General features: G+C 40.6%; 1 protein-coding gene across 5 annotated transcripts in view; it reads right to left on the reverse strand.

Annotated features, from left to right (window-relative positions):
• Positions 1-24,325, reverse strand: part of ZNF385B (zinc finger protein 385B) — a 402,950-nt gene that overhangs the window by 295,128 nt on the left and 83,497 nt on the right. The window contains exon 1 of one of the 5 annotated variants that reach the window (XM_045297037.1): positions 860-880. The exons of the other annotated variants lie outside the window; for them this stretch is intronic. The gene's annotated coding sequence lies outside the window, so the exon portion shown is untranslated. Of the gene's footprint in view, positions 1-859; positions 881-24,325 lie in introns of those variants that run through there. 5 annotated transcript variants of the gene reach the window in all.

The raw sequence follows: 24,325 nt of genomic DNA on the forward strand, positions 1-24,325 counted from the left end.
GTTCCATGTGGGCTTTGTTGCTTCTGAGCTAGATGGCCACTTGTTTACCTTCAAGCTTTTAAGACCCCAGACGCTATATCTTTTGATAGCCGAAAAAATATTTTTTAAATAATTAAAAAAAAATAATAACTTTTTTGCCGAAACACTGCACAAAATGTATAGATAGTCATTTTGATGTCATCCGTCTGACAGTGTTACTCAATTGCGGTTTGCCCCTCCCACACCCATCTATTGATGCCACTGATGAGAAAAAGAGGTCTGGTTTTCAGTTTGATTTCCTATCAAGGACAATGAACCAAGAAGAAGCCAACTGTTTCAACCTCAGCGAAATCAAATAGCACTTTTCCTTAACAGAAGTATAAATCAGTCCATTGATTGCCAGATTATTTTCCTATGTTAGATAAATATGATACAAAAAAATACCCACATCAGTCAACCTGTCTCCTCACACATTCCATAGGGTTTTCTGTATCTATGACCAGAGTCATCAAAGTTTCTAAATGTGAGGGGTGCCCTGGTGGCAGAGTGGGCTGCTCACCACAAGGTTGGCAGTTGTCAACGCACCTGGCTCTCCATGGAAAAGAAGAGGGCTTCTACTCCCATAAAGATTCATAGTCTTGGAAATGCACAGGGCCAGCTCACCCTGCCTTACAGGGTAGCAACGGGTCAGAATTGACGGGATAGCAGTGAGTTTGGCTTGTTTTGGGGTGAAAACATCCACAGAAAAATGGAATTGAGAGATAATGGACTTCTCCTGCAAATTCCATTATGTATATGTTTATGTGTGCCCCTACATTATTAACAGTTCCACCACTATCGGTCTAGTTTCAAGGGAACCTGGAAGAAAGTCTATACTTACCAGCCTCTCTTGCAGATGTGACAACGTTTAAGCCAAGACGGACTTGTAGGCATCTTCCTTAAAGGGAGAGGAACTGCCTGCTTTTCCCTCTAATTGCCTGGGACACCGATGTGTAGATATGCAGAAGGGAGACCTGTAGATGTGGAATGTAGAATCCTGCCTAAGAAGCCAGAAGTAGATTGGAAACAACTGTGCTGCTGTTAATCAAAAGCTTGGAGGCTCACGTTCACACAGAGCTGCCTTAGAAGAAAACTCAGACCTACCCAAACTCACGTCATCGAGTCAACGCTCAGAGTGACCCCCTGTGCGTTCCTGAGACTGCAACTGTTGACGGGAGTAGAAAGCCCCGTCTTTTTCTCCCAAGGTGCTGCTGGTGATTTTGAACTAATAACTACACTACCAGGACCCCTGCCTTAGATGAAAGGCCTGGTGATTTTCTTCCAAAATGTAAGCTATTCAAACGCAGAGCACGTGTTCTGCTTTGACACATATTCGGAAGCTATCATGGGAAGTTTTACCCTGCTCCATTGGGTCACTATGAGATGGGAGTGAGTTTTGAGTTTTAGAAGAGATTTAACTAGTCACTGAAAAGCCAGGTTTCATGAGTCCTGTCGAATACATTTTATTTGACATATTATCCCTTGTTAATCCTCTTATTTATTTTTTCTTTCTGGTTTTATTTTTTTAAAACTAGATATTGAGGTCTTGAGAGGAATGTACTATCATAATTATTAAAATGAATCTACACTTCCATGTCAGCTCATAAATGTTTACATCCATTATCTCTCAATACTCATAAAAATTCATGAGAGTTAACAATTACTAAGCTTCTTTTTAAAAAAATAGGAATAAACTGAGGCTCAGAGATAGTTAAAAAAAATCCCCCAACCTTATCTATCTGGGAAGTGGCAGAGTTTACTTTAAGACTTAAGTTGTTCTTTCTACTCCTACCTGCAGACATTTAAGATAATATGAACAAAAATAAAATAGCTGTGATTCCACTAAGTTTTATATTTCACTTTATCCTCCCTAGACTCATTTAAAGTTTTCAAAACTGGCAGAGCAATTTTCCTCCAGACTTGTTTACGTGATGCATATGCATTTATTGTTGATGGCAGTATACACTGGTAAAACTCATTAATATTTGCAAGAGAAAACCACATCTAAAAGTGACATTTCTCTATGGTCCTATAACTCAATTTCTAGGAATTATCCAAAGGAAGCAATCATTGACAAGTAAAGATTTGCCTATAAGAAGATTTGCTTTAGCATAGTTTATAATAGCAAAAAAAAATTCTTGTCACCTAAAAGTAAACTAATAAAAATCTGTTAAAATCACCATGGCACATTCAGAGAATGGGACCTTTTGAAGCTACTGAAAGCCACGTTGAATGTTAGGAATAGTTGTAAGATGGCACTGGGTCAATAAAACCAGCACTGTTCCAATCCTGTTGTCAACAAGTTACTTTCACTGATGATGATGACGATGGAAGGACACACACACACTCACACACACACACACACACACACACACACACACACACACACGTGCATGGAAGCACAATAGGGGTCAGCAAATAATCTGGGATGCAGTTACTTCCTTAACGTGACCCTGCACTTTGTGATGTATTGTGAATCTTAGCCTCTACATCTGTGGTTATGGTCGCATTTTGCAATGAGTTCTCTGGTGTGCTGAGGATGGAAGTTGGATATATTTTAAGATTTCTTTATGTGACAGTATGACTGCAGCCACTACATACAGTTTCCATGGGGTTGTGGCCTGCAGATTAGCCCTAACTTTTCGTGCATATACTAAACCAAAAATGAACTTCCTGTTGCAAACTGTGCCCTTACTAGGCAAGCCACCAGCTTTTTGCTTGATTGAGAATTGCAAGAGGCTGGGGTCACAGACAGACTGACACTAGCCCTGCCTTGCCTAACACGCACAGAAGGGATCTGAATGTCTTCAATCAAACCCTTTGAGGATGTTGAGCATTATGATTTGCTGGATCTGTGCATTATTTTTCCTATTTCTTTCAATTTCCCACTATTCTTGTCATAACTGCAAAATAAATATCCTTTTATTTTAAAAACTGATCCCTTTTATCCCTTGTTCTGATCCCATATGTTCTTATTCTGAAATCCTAGCCACACTTTCCTTGTTCATTTACCACATTCTGGAGGTTTTTTGTCTGTTTGGGGGGGGGTTTTTTTGGCTTCTCACTGGGGTTTAATTCTCTGTCTTTCAACCAACCTACTTAGATGACTCTAATCTGATTAGAGCACAGGCCTGTGTAATATCCTTTTAAGCCCTTGGGTTTACAATAGTTTTACTGACTTTCATTCCTCCTCAAACCAGGAAGAAAATATATACCCTATTAGTATGGATCCTGAACCATCATAACTATTGTATTGTGATTACCATTGTTATCATTTTATTATCAAAATTACCATTCTTTCCACTGCCCCTTGAGGTTAAAGCAACATTTTGGTTTCTGAAATCTATGTCTGAGATAAAAGGTCATGAACTATAGGCTCAGCATTCTGACCAGGAAAGTTAAGGAAGAAGTTTCCTTCTCTTCTGATTCCTCATCCCAGTGTCTTTTCTTGACTCATAATGTAGACAAATAAAAACAAGTTATTAAATGGGACAAAAGTACTTACCAAATGATAAGTGCAAAAAGAAAAAAATGTTCGAGGAGCGAAAAGACTCTGACGGAGCTCAAAAGGAATGAGGAATTTGGCATACCGAGAGGCTTCTGGCAAAGATGCAAGCCAGACTCCAGTTTGTTTGTTTTCTTGTTTGTTTGTTTTCCTGTCTACTGCTTATTCTGAGCTGACTTTCAAAAGTCAGCTAGTTACCCAACCTCAAGAGGACTGCAGTGGACAGAGTAGGGCCTTGGCCATAAGATGAAACTATCCAAAAGTAACCACATGGACACCTAATGTACACACCCTAGAAGTGACTTTTACTGCTATCTCCAGATGGGCACAGACCCTTTGGTGCCACTGACCAGGAGCATCTTGTTGAAGTGTCCAAAAGTAAACATGAAGGCAGGTGATGTTCACACCCTAAAGGTGTAAAAGAAATGCCTTTTACTGATAACCCCAAATGAATACATGCCGTCCAGTGCCACTGACAAGAAGCATCTGCCTGAAAAGAAACAAGGGCAACTCCACTAGACAGACCCAGATGACAGGGCAGCCAGTGCGCAGACCCAGTGTGCAGCAAGAAGAGCAGCGGTGGCTCATCCAGAGTTCACGGGAACCGGGACATGCCACTAGTTGGGGAACAACGGGAAGAAAAGCTGCAGTGGCACCTCGGGCAGTTTGCCTTTGAGTTGCGCTTTCCAGAAACAATGATATTCTCTTCCATGCTATATCCTCTGACTGGAGACCTATGCACAGACCACCAAGCATTGACTTTCCATCAAATAAGGACATGGCTCATGCTACGTCTTTTCCCGTCCTGTGAGCGTGCTCTATCTCTTTGAATACTCGCTGAGCCTTGTCCTCAATATTTCAAGTAAAATCCTTGCTTTGCTGAGATAGTTATAATTGACTCGGTGTAGTGTGTTAATCCCTCCTATAAACTTGACAATGTGGAAAGACACAAGTGTACTTGAAGTGTCATACAACAATGACCTCTTTTGGGTCCTCTCAACACTGCGGTCACCCATCCTCCCTTCCTCTCACAGCATGCTCCTCGGAAGAGCATTCCATGAGGCTCGCCTTCAAAATAGCCATAGAATACTCTGTGACATGACAAACTTTATGGTTAGCCAAAAAAAAAAAGATGTTTAAAGGGTTTGCTGTTGTCTTGTGTTTGTTAAAGCATGCTTTGCAAATGTCAAACAAACAGAATTTTCTTCTTGTAAGTTACTAGATCCTCTGTATTTCAGCTTTGTGGAAATTTCCCATTGCTGTAGAACTTTGGTGAATCCTTAAAGGTACTGCCCAATCCTGGATCCTTTTGTTCCTTTAGTAAGCTCTGAAATGACATTAAATGCTCCAGATTGCTCTTTAATAAGCCCCAATTCAAGCATATTTTATAAAATGTCTCTGGTAAGCCTTCATGAAGGAAGAGACAAGACAAAGAGAAATCACCTGGGTGAGGGACACCATCATCAGGAGGCCATCATAGTTCTCAAAGCATTCGTGGCCATGTAGACAGATGACAGAAAACACAGGAAATATCACAAAATCACAATTGGGGAAAAGCAACGCATCACTGCCACAGGCAGCACTACAAAACAACAGTACAACAACAAAAACACACCATCAAACAGAAAGACCTGTTTAATTCCGCCATTAGGGAACAATAATGCCCATTTATTTATTTCCTTGATGTTTGGGTTGTTTTTAACATACTATGAGCTGCTGTATCGTGAACATTTTGAACCAGTCATGCCAGGGGTCTAAGTGTATTGTTTTCTTTTTCCATTTGTTCTGATTCTCTGATTTCATCATCTGATATTATTTTAATATACTTGTGTGAGTCCAAGTTGATTAGAGAAACAAATTAATTGACACTAATGTGTGTAAGAGAGAGTTTTATATCCAAGAGTAATTGTATATTAAGAAAACAGTCCCCCCACCCCCCACCCCCCAAAAAAAGAAAGAAAACATCCCGGACCAGTCCAGATCAATCTATAAATTTGATATTACCCCTTAAGTTTTTTCTACAGACTCACAAAGCACATGCAATGATGCTAAAAGCAGGAAGATCACAAGCCAATGGGTGAACAGCTTTGTGGACCCAGTGGTGGTAGAAGCATCTCAGCACTGGGGTGGGTCCCCATGTGGCTCCTCCAGCTCCAGGGCTCTGGCTGCCATCAGCATGGCTTCATGTGGCTTGTCAACAGGAAGGTGAAACAAAGAGAGAGTGTGGTCCTCTTCCCAGGAGAAAAAGAAGTTCCCAGAATCTTCCTGGTGGGTGTTACCCTTGTGACCTAATTGACAGGATAAATTCCACCCCTTTGTCCAAGTTGACAGATTATCTAAGTTCCAAAATCATCATATTACTTCCTCTTATATTTAATGGAACTATCTATTGTTTCTTTTTCTTTTGTTTTGTGTCTTTGTTTGTTGGTTTGTTTTTGTTTTTATTTTGCCATATGTCTATCTATATAAAATAGACAGAACAAAAAATCTGAGAAGAAAACAACAGAACCGGCAGTTCCAGGGGGACATGGGAGAAGAGGGGGCAGGGAGGGGAAGTGGGGAGCCAACAAACTTAGGGATAAAGGAACAGAGATCTAAAATTTATGGCAAGGAGAGCACATAATGCCCGGTGGTGTTTAATCAAGTGCAATGTATCTGAGAGGAATTACTGAGAGCAGAATGGAGCATGAGCATGATAGTGGGATAGGAGGAAGGTGAAAGGAAATAGAAGAAAGAAATAGAAGGCAAAAGCTATATATAGAGGTATAGCTACAGGCATATGTATATGTGCAAATATATTAATTTATAGTGAAAGGGATAGAAGCCAATGTACATATATTTAATGTTAAGTATTAAGACAGCAGATGGACTTTGGGCCTCTATTCAAGGGCCTCCCTAACTACAAGAACACTTTGTTCTAATAACTTGTCACTCTGACACTCACCTTCCCAACACAATCACACAATTGCCGAAGACAAAAAGGGTGCATAAGCAAATGTGGTGAAGAAAGTGGATGGTGCCTGGCTATCAAAAGATATAGTGTCTGGGGTCTTAAAGGCTTGAAGTTAAACAAGCAGCCATCTAGCTGGGAAACAAATAAGCACACATGGAAAAAGCATAACAGCCTGTGTGATCATGAGGCCTCGAAGGGATCAGGTGTGGAAAACAAAAAGTTTTTCCCAGGTTGTCCCCCCCAAATATATGCCAAACCTAGGATGCTGCTTGCACACATGGTAAATGACTGTAGCACATGGGAGGTCAGCTGCTTAGAGGTGATCTCCCTGAGGGTATCAGCCATCTACAGCAATCAGACCCTATTGTCCGTCCCACCCTAGGTGGAGCTCACTCCCTGCTGATAAGGATAGTGGATTGTTTCTCTCAAGGAGAGCCCAGAGACAAGGTCAATCAACTCAAATATGACCAAAGTTAGGCTGCCATCTTGAATCTAGGCTCCGCCCATCTTGTCACATGTGTATCCCTAGTCTCTATTGAGTGTACACACCTAGATCATCCCCTTCCCACTGCTGTATTACCTATGGTACAACCCCTTCCCGTTATGATGTAATAAGGGGAGCTTCATACCACCTAAGTGTATATAAGCCTTGATTAGAAATATACTCGCTCTCTCTCCTACTCTCCTCTCCCACCTTCATGTGGACCAGCAAGAGGTGCTGAGGTGAGCATGCTACCATGAAATGTGTCTGACTCCTTTATTTTACTCTCTCTCCTATCCCTTCTATTTTCTATGACTTTACTATAATCTTTATTTACTATAGCCCTACAATTGCCCCTACAGACCCTGTGGTTGTCAGAGGCTGGTTTACTCTGACAATCAAGTATCGGGTATCAGAAGACCAAAACAAACAAACAACTATATTGATGCGATGGAGGGGGGTTGGAGTGGAGACCCAAAGCCCATCTGTAGACAGTTGGACATTCCCCCCACAGAAGGGTTCTAAGGAAGGCATGATTCAACCAAGGTGCAGTATAGCACTGACAAATCACACATCATTCCTCTAGTTCCTGAATGCTGCCCCCACCCCTCACCATGATCCAGTTCTACCTTACAAATCTGGCTATACCAAAGAACACACATTGGTACAGATAAGAGCTCTGGACACATGGAATTCAGGACAGATAAAATCCTCAGGAACAGTAGTGGGAGTGGTGATGTCATGAGGGTAAGGGGATGGTCAGGGAGGGGGAGGGGAAGATAGGGGGAACTCAAGGGTATGAATAACAGACATGGGTGAAGGGTGACAAATGACAGCATAAGATACGAAATAATAATAACAATATATAATTGATTAAGGATTCACAAGGGTGGGAGGGTTAGGGGAAGGAAGGGAAAAAAGAGGAGCTTATACCCAGGGCTGAAGTATAAAATGTTTTGGAAATGATGAAGGCAACATATGTACAAATATATTTGATACAATCGCCGTATGGAATGTTAAAAGAGCTGTAAGAGCTTCCAATAAAAAGGTTTTTTTAAAAAAGAAAGAATGAAGTGCTTTAAGTATGGGCAGTGAGTAGAGGAGGCTGGAGAAGAGTTGATGCATTTGGTCTTCATGAGGAGTATGGAAAGTATCTCGAACTGCCAGAAGGATGAACACATTTGTCTGGAAGTGGTATAAGCAGTGCTCCTTGGAAGCCAGGAGGGCAAGGCTTCATCTCATGTACTTGGCACAGGTTGTCAGAAGGCATCAGCCTCTGAAGAAGGACATCAGATTGGTGAAGAAGATGATTGGCAAAGTAGAGGAATTCCCACGCGAGGTGGGTTAATACAGTGTCTGCAGTAGTAAACTCAAACATGACAATAGCAGTGAAGATGCAATAGATCAGTGTGTCCTTCTGCTGTGCATAGGGTTACAATGAGTTAAACTAACTCGATGGCAGCAAATCACAAAAACAATAAACGTAAGGCACCAGAACTCTTCACATCGCTGAAAGGTGAACCTGACACTCTTCTAATAAAAAGTAAGAAGTAGTAGTAATAGTAGAAGGATGAGAAACAGCAGCATCAGCTGCAGGAACACGAAGGCAGCATGGGATGTTGTTTTAAACTACAGGTTTCAGGAACCTACCATTTACATTCATAGCTTGCTAGCAGGAGACTCCATTAGCAGATCAAAGTCATGCAAAATGACAGCAACTCTTTCCAACCATCCTTAATGTGTGCTCTGAATCACCTTTGGCTCAGAGTAGAAAAAAGTCCTGGACTGATATCTACTCACCTAAACTAGAGATGGACCATGGCTGTAAAGGCAAACAGCTACATCTTCACTCCTTGTTCAGGAACAAAGAACTAAAAATACTGCATCTTATTCATAGTGTTAGGTTATGCAAACTTACCTTTAAACTTGTTCTACTTTAAATCATGAAATAAATGATTCAGGGTTTATGAGTATTAAAAGGATGATAAAAGAGAGGCATTTCCTCCTTCTTACATGAATCCATGATTGGCCTTATTCTCATACCAAGAAAATCATTTACACCCACAGCTACCTCCACTATGAATGGGAATTCCAGGAAAACTATGGGCATGCAAATGATGCTTTTCAAATAACATCGGAACTGACAAGTGAGACAGCTAATCAATCTTCCTAATAGTAGGACAAATAAACTGAATCATATTTCAAAGATCCACTCAGATCTTGAAACAAATAATATACTATCTAGTTCATCCATAGACTATTTTCCCAAAGGGTGGCCAACGACACCCAAAACTACCTGCCTGCCCTAGAGATTCAGAAGACTGAACAAATACAAAAAGCAAATTTATTTTAGTTGATTTTCTGAATTAAAATTTTAGGCACTTTAAGTGAAATAGCAATACTGAAAGTAATTCAGCATCTCTTAAGATAATTCAAAGTGCTTAACTCATTTAATATAATTATCTCCTCTTAACATTGTTATATAGTCTCTGTTTTTTTAGTGCTCTTTAGAAAGGACAAAATACCCTTCCTTTTACCATAATTTTCCCCTTGTCTATATCTAATTGAAGAGCTTTCTATCAGGAAACTTGAAAAATGGATAATTACTGCTCTGGGGCCTTTCGTCAACTATGAACTTGGGAATTAGAGTTTCTGGCCTTGCTTAATGAAAAGTGGCTAAATTAAATTCTCTTCATCTAACAAGTATCTTTTTTTCTTTTTTTCCTTTTGGTAAAAAGTTTCTTAGGGACTCTCCCTTAATAGCCACTGGCGAAGCCCATAATTCTACTTCTGAAACAATGAGATCTATTTTCCAGACCATCAATCTTCATCCTCCAGACAGATACAATTGTTTGAAGAGTTGCAATTACATTATCCCTCAGTGCTTCTTTCGCCTCCACATTTGGATGTTTGACAGTTAACAATTAAAAGGCCAAAGGAATTGAGGATTAATTTTTATCTCTGATAATAAAAAGTTCATTGTATTGAATTTCTTAGTGTTGGCATCATTGCCCTCTTAATTAAAAATGCAAGTTATATAATTTTTCAGAAGAAATGGAAGTTAATACCCATTCGTGGACTTCAGCCATCATGCCTGTATGCACAGCTGAATTTTATTTTACTCTCTGTAGATGAATAAATTTTAAGTGCCCAGGGCAGGGCCTGACACACAGTTGGTTCTTACAAAATGGGAGTTCTCTCTTCTCTTTTGCTAAATTCAACACGTATCATTAAATTTGAATCCACACCTCTATGCTAAGTTTAACATGTTTTTGAAGAGCAAACTATATTTAGCAACAAATAGATTTCAAACAAAATTTAGACAGCTAGGCTGAACCACACATACCATCATAGTCACTTTCAAAGTTGGTTGGCATCAAAGGCTACCAGGACTGAAGGTAAAGACAAAATGGAGGACTTCAACTTAACTGGTTCCCAACAGTCAGAAGTAAGGATGGAAAGCCTTCATCTCAGATACTATGAACATGTTATCAGGAGAGACTGTCCCTGCAGAAGGACAGCATGCTTGGTAAAGTAGCGGACAGGCAGCGAAGAAGAGGAAGACCTGGACAAGAAGGATCAACACCACGGTTACAACAGTGGGTTTAAACATAGAGCAATTAGGAGAATGGCAAAGGACTGGGCGGTGTTTCGTTCAGCTGGATGACGGGTCGCTCTGAGTCAGAACCGACTGGAAGGCACCGAACAAGACTCAGAAAGGGAACAGAAGTCTCCATCTCTTCACCTTCCCTGCTGCTCCCTTTTGGAACCCACATTCTCCTCAGACACACACTCTCACTCCTTTCAATCAAGAGTCAACAATGAAAAAGACCAAAACTTTCAATTAATACGGTGGGAAGAGTTTTCACAGCTAGAAACATACACATGTTGCTCTCTCTCTCTCTCTCTGAGCACTAATCTCCTTTCAATGTGTTGAATATGAGAATTAACAAGACATCTTATTTTAAGTTTAAGACGCTTCTAATCCGTGAACTCAAACATTAAGCATTAAAAGCATGACCCGAACACCAAAGTCTGCCAGAAGCTGGTCTCGCTATCTACAGATCCCCTGCCTTCCAGCTGACTCCGGGTCACAGGGACCTGAGACTGGACATCTTATGGGAGTAGAAGGTCTCACCTTTCCACCAAGGATGGGCCAGTGGTTTCAAATTGCTGACATGAGGTAAGCAGCCCAACTGACAACCCAGGGGTAGCTGTCAGATTCTTGCCTCCTAATTTAATTCTCAAAAAGCCTTATTGCCAGTGGGGTGGTAGATAGAAGGTCAAGTGATTTTCAGTTAGGCCAGAAGTAACCTGATTATCAGTGGGTGTCTGTAAAGAGAGGGCACAGGGCTCTATCAGTCACATTAAGATTAACCAAAGGTTCATCTTCTTTAATTCTCCCTCCTCTTCTCTTTAGAAAGGGGCTCTCAGTGGAACTGAGTTAGGAGCTAACTGCAAGGCTGGTGGTTCAAAGTCATGGGACACTCTGCAGGAGAAAGATAAGGCTATTAGGTCCTGTAGGGATTTACAATCCCAAGAACCCACGAGGAGCACCCCACAAACAAAACATATTAAAAACAGAAAAAAGCACCACTGGGTGGAGCTTTCATAGTACACATTTTTCCCACTAGGCGAGCATACAGCAACTAGCTCTGAGTTAGTGCACCCAGTGGCATCGCCTAGGAAGAGAATCTCTGGTCACAGTGATTTTTTTTTCATAAAGTAGTTTTGCTCGAATCTCGTTTTATTGGGATGGCTGATTTAAGAGAACAGGGGAGACTATGAAATTGTGTTTCTTGCTCAGGAAAAATGCCACAGAAGCTGTCGTGATGTTGAACATAGCTTCCAAGGACAGCGCTATGGGAAAAACTCAAGTGTATGAGTAGTTTTCTCATTTTAAAAAAGGTGAAATGTCGATTGATGACAAACCTTGTTCTGGATGTCTGTCAATCTCCCGAACAGATGAAAATGTCAACTCATAGTGCATTTGGAGTTCATTCCACCAGGTCAGACTGTTAATCGGCCTTTCTATTTAGAGGTTCTGAAAAGATTGCATAACAGTGTGCCACAAAAAAGATCTGATTTGTGGCAGACGGGGGACTGGTTTTGCCACCATGACAATGCACCTGCTCACACAGCCACCTCAGTACACCAGATTTTGGCAAAAAACAACAACAACATGTCTCTCTTGCCCCACGCACCTTTTCACTGAAATGCAGAGGGACATGAAAGGACAGCAATTTGACAACATAGAAGAGGTGAAGAAAAAAATAAGGGAAGTGCTGTCACCCTCCAAACAGATGAGTTTGAAAATGTTTCCAAGAATGGAATTGTGGATTTGACCAATGTATTAAGTATAATGGAGAGTGTTTGAAGGTGATAAGGTTCTTTTGTAAAAAAATTAAATATATAGCTTTGGTGAAAAAAACCAATAATTCTGGTTTGGGGCGGGGGTACCCCCTCATATATAGGGTTGCTATGAGTCAGAAGTGACTCTTTGGCAGTGGGTCTTCATCTCTTTTGATGAGCCCAGTGTGATTTAGTGTGATTAAGTGCTCAGCTGCTAACCAAATAGGTTAGAATCCAAATGTACTAGCCACTCTGTCGGAGAAAGGTACGGCGGAAGCCTGCTTCCTTAAGGATTTACAGTCTTGGAAAGCGTATAAGGCAGCTGTACTCTGTCCTGTAGGATCACTATGAACCCAAATCAACGCAATGGTTTGAGTTTGGCTTCTTCTCTTTATAAGCCCCATTGAGCCACTCTGAGTCAAAATGGACTCCTTCAATGCATATAAGCTAACAGAATAACCTCATGTTCAGATTTCAGTGAGTTTTAATTATTTCTAACAATTACCCTGGTGGCGCAGTGGTTACCTGTTGAGCTGCAAACTGCAAAGTCAGCAGTTCGAAACCACCCAGCTGCCCCATGGGGGAGAGAGGAGACTATCTCTTCCTATAAAGAGTTATAGTTTCAAAAACACGCAGGGGGCAGTCTGCCCTGTCCTATTGGGTCGCTATGAGTCGTAAATGGCTCAATGGCAGTGTGTTTTGGGGTTTACCATTATTAGTTCTCTTCTCCAGGACTCTAGTGAGAGATAACCCCTTCACCCTCATATCGCAGAGGTTCCGATTCCACAGGCCCCCACTGGGTCCCGGGGACCTGAACTTCCAGAGTACTTCAGGATCTCTGTGTCCCAACGACCCGGCACACAGCCTCAGATGTCATAAAAATGCAATAAAAATGTCTCGGAAAAGAGCTGTCAGCCAGAGAAGGCAGGATTTACATTAGAAATTGGCCCGGGGAAAGGAAGGCTCAAGTGGGTCTGACAAAGAGCTCTGTTACAGACTCACATCTGAGTCTCGACTTCCTCGCCAGTTAAATTAGGTTAGGAGGGAGGCAGAAAGGTGAAAGATGTGAGTGATGGGCTAGTAGAGAGAAAATTGTTTTCAGTATATGATTTCAGACAGCTTTTCCCTGATCCCAAGGGCATAGTTCCCTCCACTTGGCCCACCTAAAACTAGCCTCGCTGAGAATCTGCATTTCCATTTGACATAAGCGAATCAGAATCTACATTTTAGCGAGATTTCCAAGTGATCCCTATATAAAATCATTAAAAAAAAACAAAACACATTTCAATCGGTCAAGTCTGAAATTACCTAAAGTATATAGTATTTGTATTTTATTAATAAAAAATATCTTAATGTGCTAAAAATGAAATGGCTTTCACCTAAGAAAAGTAAAAATTTTTATTAGAAATACATATCTCAGAAAAGTACCTAAAGTATTTAAACAGTTTATCCATGGATTTCAGAGAATTACTTCATAACTATTTTTGCCTCTCGAGAGGCAACTAAATAGTGAAGCCAAAACGCTGTACCGTCTCATCAAAGCGTCTCCACTCATTTCTTCACGGACAGGCTAATATCATTGTTAAAGACTCAACGTCCGCACAACTATTACAGTTGCATTTTCACTGAGGTGCAGCACACTTTGCTCACCTCCCATTCTGATATTATTTGGCATGATAACGAACTATTAAAATATCTGCAAATAACAACTGAGACTCATTCACAAAACAAATTATCTATACTATCTTAAGACCCCTGTGAGAAAAGCTGAATGATACCCTAATCACTTTCTGTAAGCTCCCCTCATTAAATGAATGCTGTGAACCTTCACTATCATTAAATTCCAGGGCTGGGCTAATTAAGAAATGTCCATTTGAGCTACTCACAGATTGTAATCTGCTTTTTGTTTTCTAGTTCACAGGATTAGTTGCTAATATAATTCTCTTGAATTATCTAATGTGCTCCATCTATTTCTACTTCAGAATAATTGGTATAGATTATGCGGCTCCACCCCAGTATTTAATAAATGACCTACACCGATTCTGACTATAGTATAGGAAGTCTTGACATATTGATTCTTTCTAATCACTAAAAAATATCCCTGGATGAAGTATCCAGAAAGTGATGCATAATACTAAGGTCCCACTATGTTTCTGGTATGGAATTTTAAAAAGGAGGCATCACAGAATTATAGATCCGTGTTTAAAGAACAGATATGGAATCAGATGGGCCTTGGTTCGAGTCCTGGCTCTGATATATACTAGATATGCTAACACCAAGGTACCTACTCCTCTGTAAGGCTCAGTTGTCATCCATAAAGTGGTGGCCACAACACAGCTACCTCGTTAGATTTAAATGATGTGTTCAAGGCTGGATGTGACTACATTTGTTCTATTGTTAAGGGAAAGTGCACATCTTTTAAAATTGTAATTAGCGTAAATCATGATTCTGTATTTGAAATGCTTCCTCTGTTAAGTGGGGCTGCTCCTTTGTGGGTTTGGTATGAGGATTAGAGATAAACATACTAAAAGCATTGGCACAATACCTGACATAGCGTAAGCACTTACTAAAGGACAGCCATTGGAATCATGGCACAAGATAAGTGACATTGGTGAATGAGACTGAAATCCCCATCAAATCACTAAAAGCTGAAGCCCTTTTGGTGCTTCTTGGTGCTACTATTCTCACTCTAAGAGGGACGCTGGATAAAACGATTCAGGTAGGTGCAAACCCAACCATGTTCATCCACTCTCTGCCAGCAAGTATTCTGGCTTTTCCAGTTCAGGTATGTTTTGAGGATGCTTGTGGTCTACAAAAGAGAGAAGAGGGAAAAGTAGCAAGGGGAATAGGTGGGTTCAATTTGGGAAAGGGCTGTGGCAGAGGTGTTTGAGAAAAGAAGCTCTGACGAACTGACGGAAAGCGGCAGTCGATGGAAGGGAAAATGGACTTTGTGAATTACTGGTTTATGTATTCTAGGAAAGAAAGTAAACTTTAATGATTAAACACACCCACGTACACACACGCACAAAATTGCTTATTGCTGGTCTACAAGGGAGTACCCAAAAAAAAACCCGGGTTTTTTTTCAAAGCTAAGTATTTAAATTTTATTACAAAACAACCTCATCATCTTCAAAGTACTCTCCATTACACTTACTACATTTGCCGAATCTGCAAGTCCACTCTTGGAAACATCCAAACTCATCTGTTTGGATGGCTGATATCAGCTCCCTTGTTTTTTTCTTCACCTCCTCTACACCCTCAAATAGCTGCCCTTTCATGTCCCACTGCATTTACAGAAACAAAAAGAAGTCACATGGAGGGAGGTCAGGTGAGTCAAGTGCACGGGGCAGGAGATGCATAATGTCCCCACCGCCCACCCCACATCTCATGCACTGAGATGGCTGCATGAACAGGTGCATTGTCATGGTGGGAAAACCAGTGTTCCATCTGCCATAAATCAGGCCTTTTTCATCACACATTGTTACGTTATCTTTTCAGAACGTCTAAACAGAAAGCTTGATCAACAGTCTGACCTGGTGGAATGAACTCCAAATGCACTACGAGTCAACATTTTCATACATTCAGGAAGTTGATGGACCTCCAGGTGAGGTTTGTCATCAATTGACATTTCACCCTTTTTGAAACAAGAAAACCACTCATATACTGGAGTTTTCCCTACAGTGCTGTCCTTGTAAGCTGTGTTCAACATCACAACAGTTTCTGTGGCATTTTTCCTGAGCAGGAAACAAAATTTCACACCTGCAAGCTCTCCTCTTAAATCGGCCATCACAAAAAAACGAGGCTTGAGAGAAACTGTTTTTATGAAAAAATTCACTGTGACCAGAGGGAACTATCCCTAAGATGACCAGATGTTAACACTGGTAAAGCGGGACTCCATTGATAAAACTCATATCCTGGCGAAATAGCCACATGGCAGCCGAAAACCGTATACCCTAGCTTGTCGTGCATTCTTTCCAAAAATCGGGACTTTGTTAAAACGCCGCGGGACGTGGGAAAAATTGTTAAAAATCAGGACTGTCCCACCAAAAGTGGGAAGTCTGGTCACCTTACCCTGGGTGCACTCACTCAGTTACTTGATGCTAGCCATGCTGGAAAAACAGGGACCATGCGATTTCCTGAGAAAGTGGTCATTGAGGTACACTGTAGGGCTCTGGAGAATTCTGAAACAGGTCAGTATCAGCAGTCTGACAAGGAAGAAAGACTCCACAAGTATCCAAAGAATCCGGTGAGCCGAAGAAAAGCCTCTGAGTGAGCTGCCTTAGGCAGCCCTGAGTGGACCCAGGGAAAGAAGCTGGGCAGAAACTGGGCCCAGCATCAGGATAACATCACCCAAGTTAGGCACTAGACACACAGCCTGGACACAGAACAGTGCCCAGAGGGATCAGCTACCATGGAGAAGAGGAAGTAAGAGTGCAGGAGAAGCAAATGTTAAAATACTGGGTCTGTAGCCACTGCATTAAAGTGCTGTGCAGTGGATATTTTACCTTATACATCCAATATTTCCCATCACCGTCCTGTTCTGTACCTGGGAGACAGACATTTGTAGCTTTTATCAGTGACTTCCTTGCCAAGGGCTTCCAATCAAGTTTCATGTAATGCTAACCACCAGCACAAGATGGTCCCAGCAGAAGACGTGAGGACAGGTTTTAGTTACCCCGACCTGGTGGCGTACTGATGATATGATGGGCTGCAAACGACACCGTCAGCGGTTTGTAACCATTAGCCACTCCTCAGGAAAAAGGCTGGTTTTGTACTCCCCTAAAGAGCTGCACTCTCAAACACCCAAAGCTCTGTCCTGCCTGTTTTACCATGATTTGCACTCATTGCAATTCAAAGAGATGGGTGCCTTCCTTTAACAACAGAACGAATGTGGTCACATCCAGCCTTGGACACATTATTGAGTTGGCATCAACTCAATGGCTGTGTGTTTGTTTTGTGAGCCCTACCAAGTCACGGTATTTTCAACACCTCCATATGCACGTGACAGCTGGACGAGGAATCAGGAAGACTCCAGAAGAACGGGTGCCTTGGAATTATGCCATAGGTAAAGAATACTGAATACACCCTGGAGTGCCCAAAGAAGGAAGAACCCTGGCGGGCAGCGAGGTAAGCTTTGGGCTGCTTCGAACTTAGCAGCAGCTCCACAGGAGCAACGGAAGATGAAGAGAAGCCTTTAGTGGAGCAGCTCCATCCCGGCCTTACAGGGTCATTCGGGGTGGGACTCACCTGGACAGAGTGAGTTTGATTGGTTTAGCTGTAAGAATGAATAAGCCTATCTTAGAGGAAGAACCATCAGACTGCTTCTTAGAAGGAAGATGGTGATACTTTGTCTCATATCCTTTGGGCATGTTATCAGGCGGGACCACTCCCTAGTGGAGGACATCATGCACAGCCACATAGAGAATCAGTGAGAAAAAAAGGAAGAATCTCAAAAGGATGGCTTGATATAGTGCCTGCTCAAGCTGAGCAAGGATTCTGAGGATAGTGCAGGCCTGGGCAGTGTTTTGTTCGATGGGAAGACTAGTCTATGAGTTGGAAATGGCACCTACCACCACAAAGTCCCGCAGAGAGGTAGCGATAAGCTGGCTGTATCCTCTGTGGAGCACACTAATTCTTTTCCTGTTGCGTGCACCTCTTCTACAGCCACAGCTCTGGCCTACTCTGGTAGCTCCCTCCCTTTGCCTCGTTGGGTCCTCGAGATGATCACTCGGGAAAGCTGTTGCGAGGCCCCAGTTCTTCAGTCAGTCTTTCTTCATTAGTTCTCTTATCCCTCCCTTCACGATACTGCATTACTTACTCTATTTGAATGTACAGTCTGCCACCTGCCAACACCAGCTGCTACACACAGGTAAGAAAGATGCTGAGAAGGCATCAGCATCTTTACAAAGTCAGAGGAGAAGACAAAGTATGGGATTGGAACTGAGCCACTGGCCCAATATCCTTGGGTGAGAGGATGTTTATTAACTGCTCATGAACTCACAACTAGAGTCATGGGAATACAATCTGTTATTATGTCAACGGTGGATTTTTTGGGATAATAATGTAATATATTTACATGTCCTGTTATTCTTAGAAGGAGTTGCTATGCCAGGTGGCACAATACAGACTTAGATTCGAATCCCATTTTGTTGCTTCATCTTTCTATGCCTCTATTTTCTCATCTTAAAGATGGGATAATAATACCTTTACCCCAGAATTCTTATGAGATCAATGGAGTCCTCTGGCAGTGTTCCTGCTCATGGTAATTTCTTAATAAATGGCAGCCATACTTGTTATTTTTCTCCTTCTTCAATTCCTTTTTTACTGCATGTCTGTTTAAGAACTCTAATAAGCTCTGGCCTAATCAAAGCTTCTCAGATCTGGTGACTCCTATCAGTGCCTCATCAGGGGCTCTTTGATTGCCTTCACCTGCACCCCTCTTATGGGCAAAGAGGTTGTGGTGAGGCTCCAGTCATGAGCATGTCTTTATGTCTCCCTTTGGTGGAAAAACAAGCTCTGAAGTGTTTATACTTTCAGCAATATAGTCCCAAATCACATTAATTTTTGCCACATGCCACACTTCAAATCCTCAAGTTATTAATCAGCTAAAGACCTAATAATTACTCTGAAAAAAACCTATTAAAGTAGCAAAATAGGACTTTCAAACTCTAATATGATGCAAAAATTCACTTTCAAAATCGTTACTTTCTTTCATTTTTATCATACTGAAAATTCACAACACATTTACGCCCTATCTGCTTTGCTAAACTTTGTAGACCTTCCATTGTGTCTAAAGGTCTCTAGTATAGTTGACTCATGTAAAAATGGGAGGGTTACCCAAGAAGTGATTCTCAATGCCCACCCCACACAAATCCTTTTTGCAAGTAATTTTCAGCATCAGTCAGCACGCTGAATGACTGCAACATTGCTTATTACTACCTGTAATACTGTCCCCCATGCATGTGAGCAATAGGGAAATACGAATTATGATCCCCACCCCCTACTGGCTGTCTAATATGACCGACTGAATCTACTCATTGGAAAATGAAGAAAATAATGCAATAATGAATTATTTCTGATGCAGAGATGCTAGATGAATAATTTAAAAAGCGCTTGACAATTTCAGAGTTTTTGGAGCTTGATAACTAATAGAAACAACCTGGAACAGCTTCACTGGTGAGGTTTCTGTTCCATAGAACTGCTCCCCAAACTGTGATATGTGAAACATCATCCAAGTCACTTTCTATGAAATCATGGCAGGGACCAACAGACTGACAGAACAGGAAAGAAATACCCTGCTGCTCTGGAAGTCGCAGTTTGCCTCCAAGATCTCCTGCAACTCCAAGGGATAAGCCAAACAAATGTAATGTGACCAACTTGTATTCTTTCCCCCTGCTTCGAATAATCATCTCAGAAATTAGTTAGCAGAAGGTAAAAAGGAAAAAAAGGACTCTGCTATAGACTTTATCCTTGAATAGCACACGTATGCAGAGTGAAAAAAAGGGAAAATGAACCGCCCCTTTTCCTTCTAACAAAAGCTAGGTCACCACAAGAACAGCAGTGCAAGTACTTGCGAGCCTCAAACCACCACCACGATCATTAGCGGACTGGTTTCCATTCAGCCGTGGACTCTGACCTATTTTAGGAAGGATCCAAGGGTAAACGCGGAGAAATATCCAATTTCTAAGAGAAGTAAAAGAGAACTCCTTTCTGAGAGATGCAAATTCTTGGTTAGTAACAAATTCAACAGATGAGTTTTCTATACATCATTAACTAAACTTGCCTGATAAACAACTCATAATCGTATATGGACCTTTTATCAGGCTGAAAGTTCTCCACTGTCATTCACTCAAAATATGGTTTAGGGCATTAAACTGATGATGCTTACAACTGGTGGAGGGATGACAAGGCTCTCAACAGAGTACCGAGTACTTAGAATAGCACTCAGTTGTATTAGCATTTCTTCTGCTCCTAGATTTTCATGACTTAAGTGTCTGTGCACTTCCTTATAAAATAAATATTTAAATTCTTTAAGACAAAACACAAATTCGCTCACAAGTTGACATTTTAAAGGTAACAGACACCCTACTGAGTTGGTTTGCATATGGTCACACTGTTTTAATAACAGGAATGGAATATACGATTCTAGGACTGGAAAAAGGCTTTAAAGAACAATTGTAGAATTTTGAAATAGGGCATAGGTGAACTTTAGTTTATCTGGTTACTCTCTCTGGTTCATTCATTTTTTTAAAAAATAATTTGTTTTCTCTATATTTTCTTGGAGCCTTAAAACGTATTTCTATATATGTGAAAAATGTGGGTGGGTTAACTGTGTTAAAATACACTGCTGTTTAGATCATGTCTGGCAATATGATATTCTTCTATCTAAGGGAGCTTTACTCGATTGCACTGACTGTACTTCTAATTAGGGTGACCAGATAATTTATCATCCAACAGGGGAACTTGCAAGAATAAAAAGAGCAGGAAATGTTCACTCATCTGTGCAAAGGAAAGTGAAAGAGAGCTACCTGGTTAACCATCTGGAAGAAATCCCCAGACATGACTGTCCTAAGAAAAAGTGATACAACAAAATGTGGACATTATCAAACAATACCATTAACACTATACACAAGTAAAATTATGATGAAGATAATTTAAAACCTACATGCAACAATATAACAGAAATTCTTCCCAGATTTGGATGAGGACATGGAACAAGAGATATCATTGCTGATGTCAGATGAATCTTGACTGGAAGTAGAGAATGCCAGAAACACATTTATTTGTGTTTGATTATGCAAAGACACTTGACTATGTGAATCATAATAAATTATGAACAACACCGAAAAGAATATGAACTCCACAACGTTTAATTAGACTCATGAGGAAACTATACATAAAGCAAGAGGAAGTTGTTCAAACAGAACACAAGGATCCTGCAGGGTTTAAATTAAGAAAGATGTGTGTCAGCGTTGTATTCTTTCACCATACTTAAACAATGCCTACTGAAAAAATAATCTGAGAAATTGCACTATCCGAAGAAGAATGTAGGATCAGGATTAGAGGAAGATTCAGTAACAACCTGAGATAGGCAAGGGACAGAACCCTGCTTACTGAAAATGAAGAGGGGTGGAAGCACTTACTGACGAAAACTGAGGACAGCCTTCAATCTGAACTGCACCTCAACACAAAGAAAATAAACCCTCACAACTGGAGCAATAGACAGCATCGCAATAAACAGAGAACAGATTGATGTTTTCAAGAATTTCACCTGAAGTGGATCAAAAATCAACATCCATAGAAGCAGCAGTTAAGAAATAAAAGCATATTGCATAGGGCAAACCTACTGTAGAAGACTTCGTTAAGTTTTAAAAAGCAGAGATGTCAATTTGAGGACAAAGGTGCTCCTGACTTAAACCATGATATTTTCAATAGCCTCATATCCATGTGAAAGCAAGACAATAAATTTAAAAAGGCTGGAGAAGAATTGATGTCTCTGAATTAGGGGGTTGGCAAAGAATATTGACTATGTCATGGAATGCCACAAGCACAAATCAATCTGTCTTGGAAAAAGGACACTAGAATGTTCTTTAGAAGTTATGTTGGGGAGATTTCATCTCATGAACTTTGGACATGTTATCAGGAAGAACCAGTCCTAAAGGAAGACATCATGCTTAGTAAAAAAGGAGAGGGTCAGGGACAAGCAAGTCAACCCTCAGTGAGATGGATTGACACAGCGGCTGCAACAATGGGCTCAAATATAACAAGTGGGAGGACTGGACAGGGCTGAAATGACTCCTACTCTTGCCCACAGAGTCACTCTGAGTCGGAACCAACAAGGTGGCACCTAACAGCATCATTAGTCAGCAACACTACACCACCTGCCGCCTTCAGGTAGAGTAAACCTGTAGACCTGCAGAACAAAACTCACCCAGTGCCGGCATAGATGCTCACTCATAACGGCCTTCGACGGGGTTTCTGAGGCCAGGGAGCAGATAACTTCAATTGGTTCCTTTTGATTGGATAATGGATTTGAACCAACTACCTGAGTTTTTGGTTAGTAAGCCAACATTCACCCAACAGCGCTACCAGGACTCCATGGGAGATTAAGCTGTAGATATCCCTACCTGTGCTACAGTTTAAAAATTATTCTAACCACAAGAATTTAGTTATATATTCTTTTTCAGTAAATTTAAAAATATCCAAACATGTATAGATTACACTGCTAAATTCTACATGAAACAGAATCATTTTAAAATTTCGACTAGATAACCATTTGTATGTATGAAGAAAGTTGTCAGTGAGTTCTTTAACAAGGAAGGAGCCCTGTTGGGGTAGTGGTTACCCATTGGGCTGCCATCCACAAGGTGGGCAGTTTGAAACCACTAGCAGACTGAGCTTTCTACTCCCGTCAACAGTTCCAGTCTTGGAAACCCACAGGGGTCGCTATGAGTCAGTATTGACTGGAAGTCAGTGAGTTGGGTTTTTTAGTTTGTTTTTTTTTAATAAAGAAAAATAGTTTATTAGGCTCTATAGCTATCTTTCACTAAAACATAGCTAAATCAATACAAAAATTCACTGTCATAGCGTCAATGCCGGCTCATAGCTTCCCTATAGGACAGGGTAGAACTACCCCTATGAGTTTCCGAGACCTTGACTCTTTAGAGGAGTAGAAGCCACACCTTTCTCCAATGAGTGACTGGCGGTTTCTAACTGTGGAGCTCTCGGGTGGCAGCCCCCCAATGCTTAACCACTAGGCCACCAGGGGTCCTCGGCTAAGTAAATAGCTGTGGTAAAAAGTAAACAATTCCAGTCACAGAGGTTTTAAACCAGGATTTTTGTTATTGTTGCTTTTTAACTTTTCATTGTGATTTGGTTGAAAGTTTACAGAGCAAATTATAAACTGAGTTTTAAAATAACCACCTTATATAGATTCTTGAAGGCAATTATTATTTATCCAACTCTGACACGTCGCAAAAGCATTTCAGTCTCCATGAGGACAGGATAACTTAGAGTAACACATAAACTCCAGAATCACTTATTCAAATCAAATATCCATTTTTACATCAAGGGCAACTACTTCTTCACAAAAGAACTGTGTAATATATTACCAAGAAATGAATGTTACATATTTATAACTCTGGCTGGTAAATCCCAGTCATACTATTATTATGCCATTAAACTGGAAATATATAGAGTTGAAAAGAGTAGTGATCATAATAAAAGCACTTTATTCTGCACATAATACCTGAAATTCAATCTAATACAACCTCCAAATACCAGAAGCTTAATGTTTATGGTCTTTATTGAATAATCTTCTCTTTCTTTGTCTAAAGTCAATAAAAAGTCAATGAAACTTTTCAGTTGAGCTAGGGAACATCACATTAAACTATAATGTCATCACGATAACAAAAGGTAGATAGATAGATACATATATACATACATACATACATACATACATACATACCATACTTATGATCCCTGCTCACAAATGGTTTAGAGCTTCTCTTTATACTACCAACATCAGTGGATTTAAATATTTTGCTGGCTGCAAGTTTGACTATTATATTTATTTTATCAATGCATTTTTACTCGCATATTCATGTTGGAGTTATTAGAGTTATTAGAGGTTGTTAGAGTTATTTCAAAGCAAACAAGTTATTGCTATCAAACAGCATTATAAACTTGCTAGAAATCCCTTTAGGATTAGAGGAGACATTTTTAAAGAATAATTTTCTTGGGGGCTTGTACAATTCTTATCACAATCCATCCATCCATCCATTGTGTCAAGCATATTTGTACATTTGTTGCCATTATCATTCTCAAAACATTTGCTTTCTACTTGAGTCCTTGATATCAGCTCCTCATTTTTCCCCCTCCCTCCCCACTACCCCCTCCCTCATAAACCCTTGATAATTTAAAAATTATTATTTTGTCATATCTTACACTGTCCGACGTCTCCCTTCACCCACTTTCTGTTGTCCATCCCCCAGAGAGGAGGTTATATGTAAATCCT

Source organism: Echinops telfairi, unplaced genomic scaffold (assembly GCF_000313985.2).
Source record: "Echinops telfairi isolate 266 unplaced genomic scaffold, ASM31398v2 ScPeMD7_3;HRSCAF=10, whole genome shotgun sequence".
Taxonomy (NCBI): domain Eukaryota; kingdom Metazoa; phylum Chordata; class Mammalia; order Afrosoricida; family Tenrecidae; genus Echinops; species Echinops telfairi.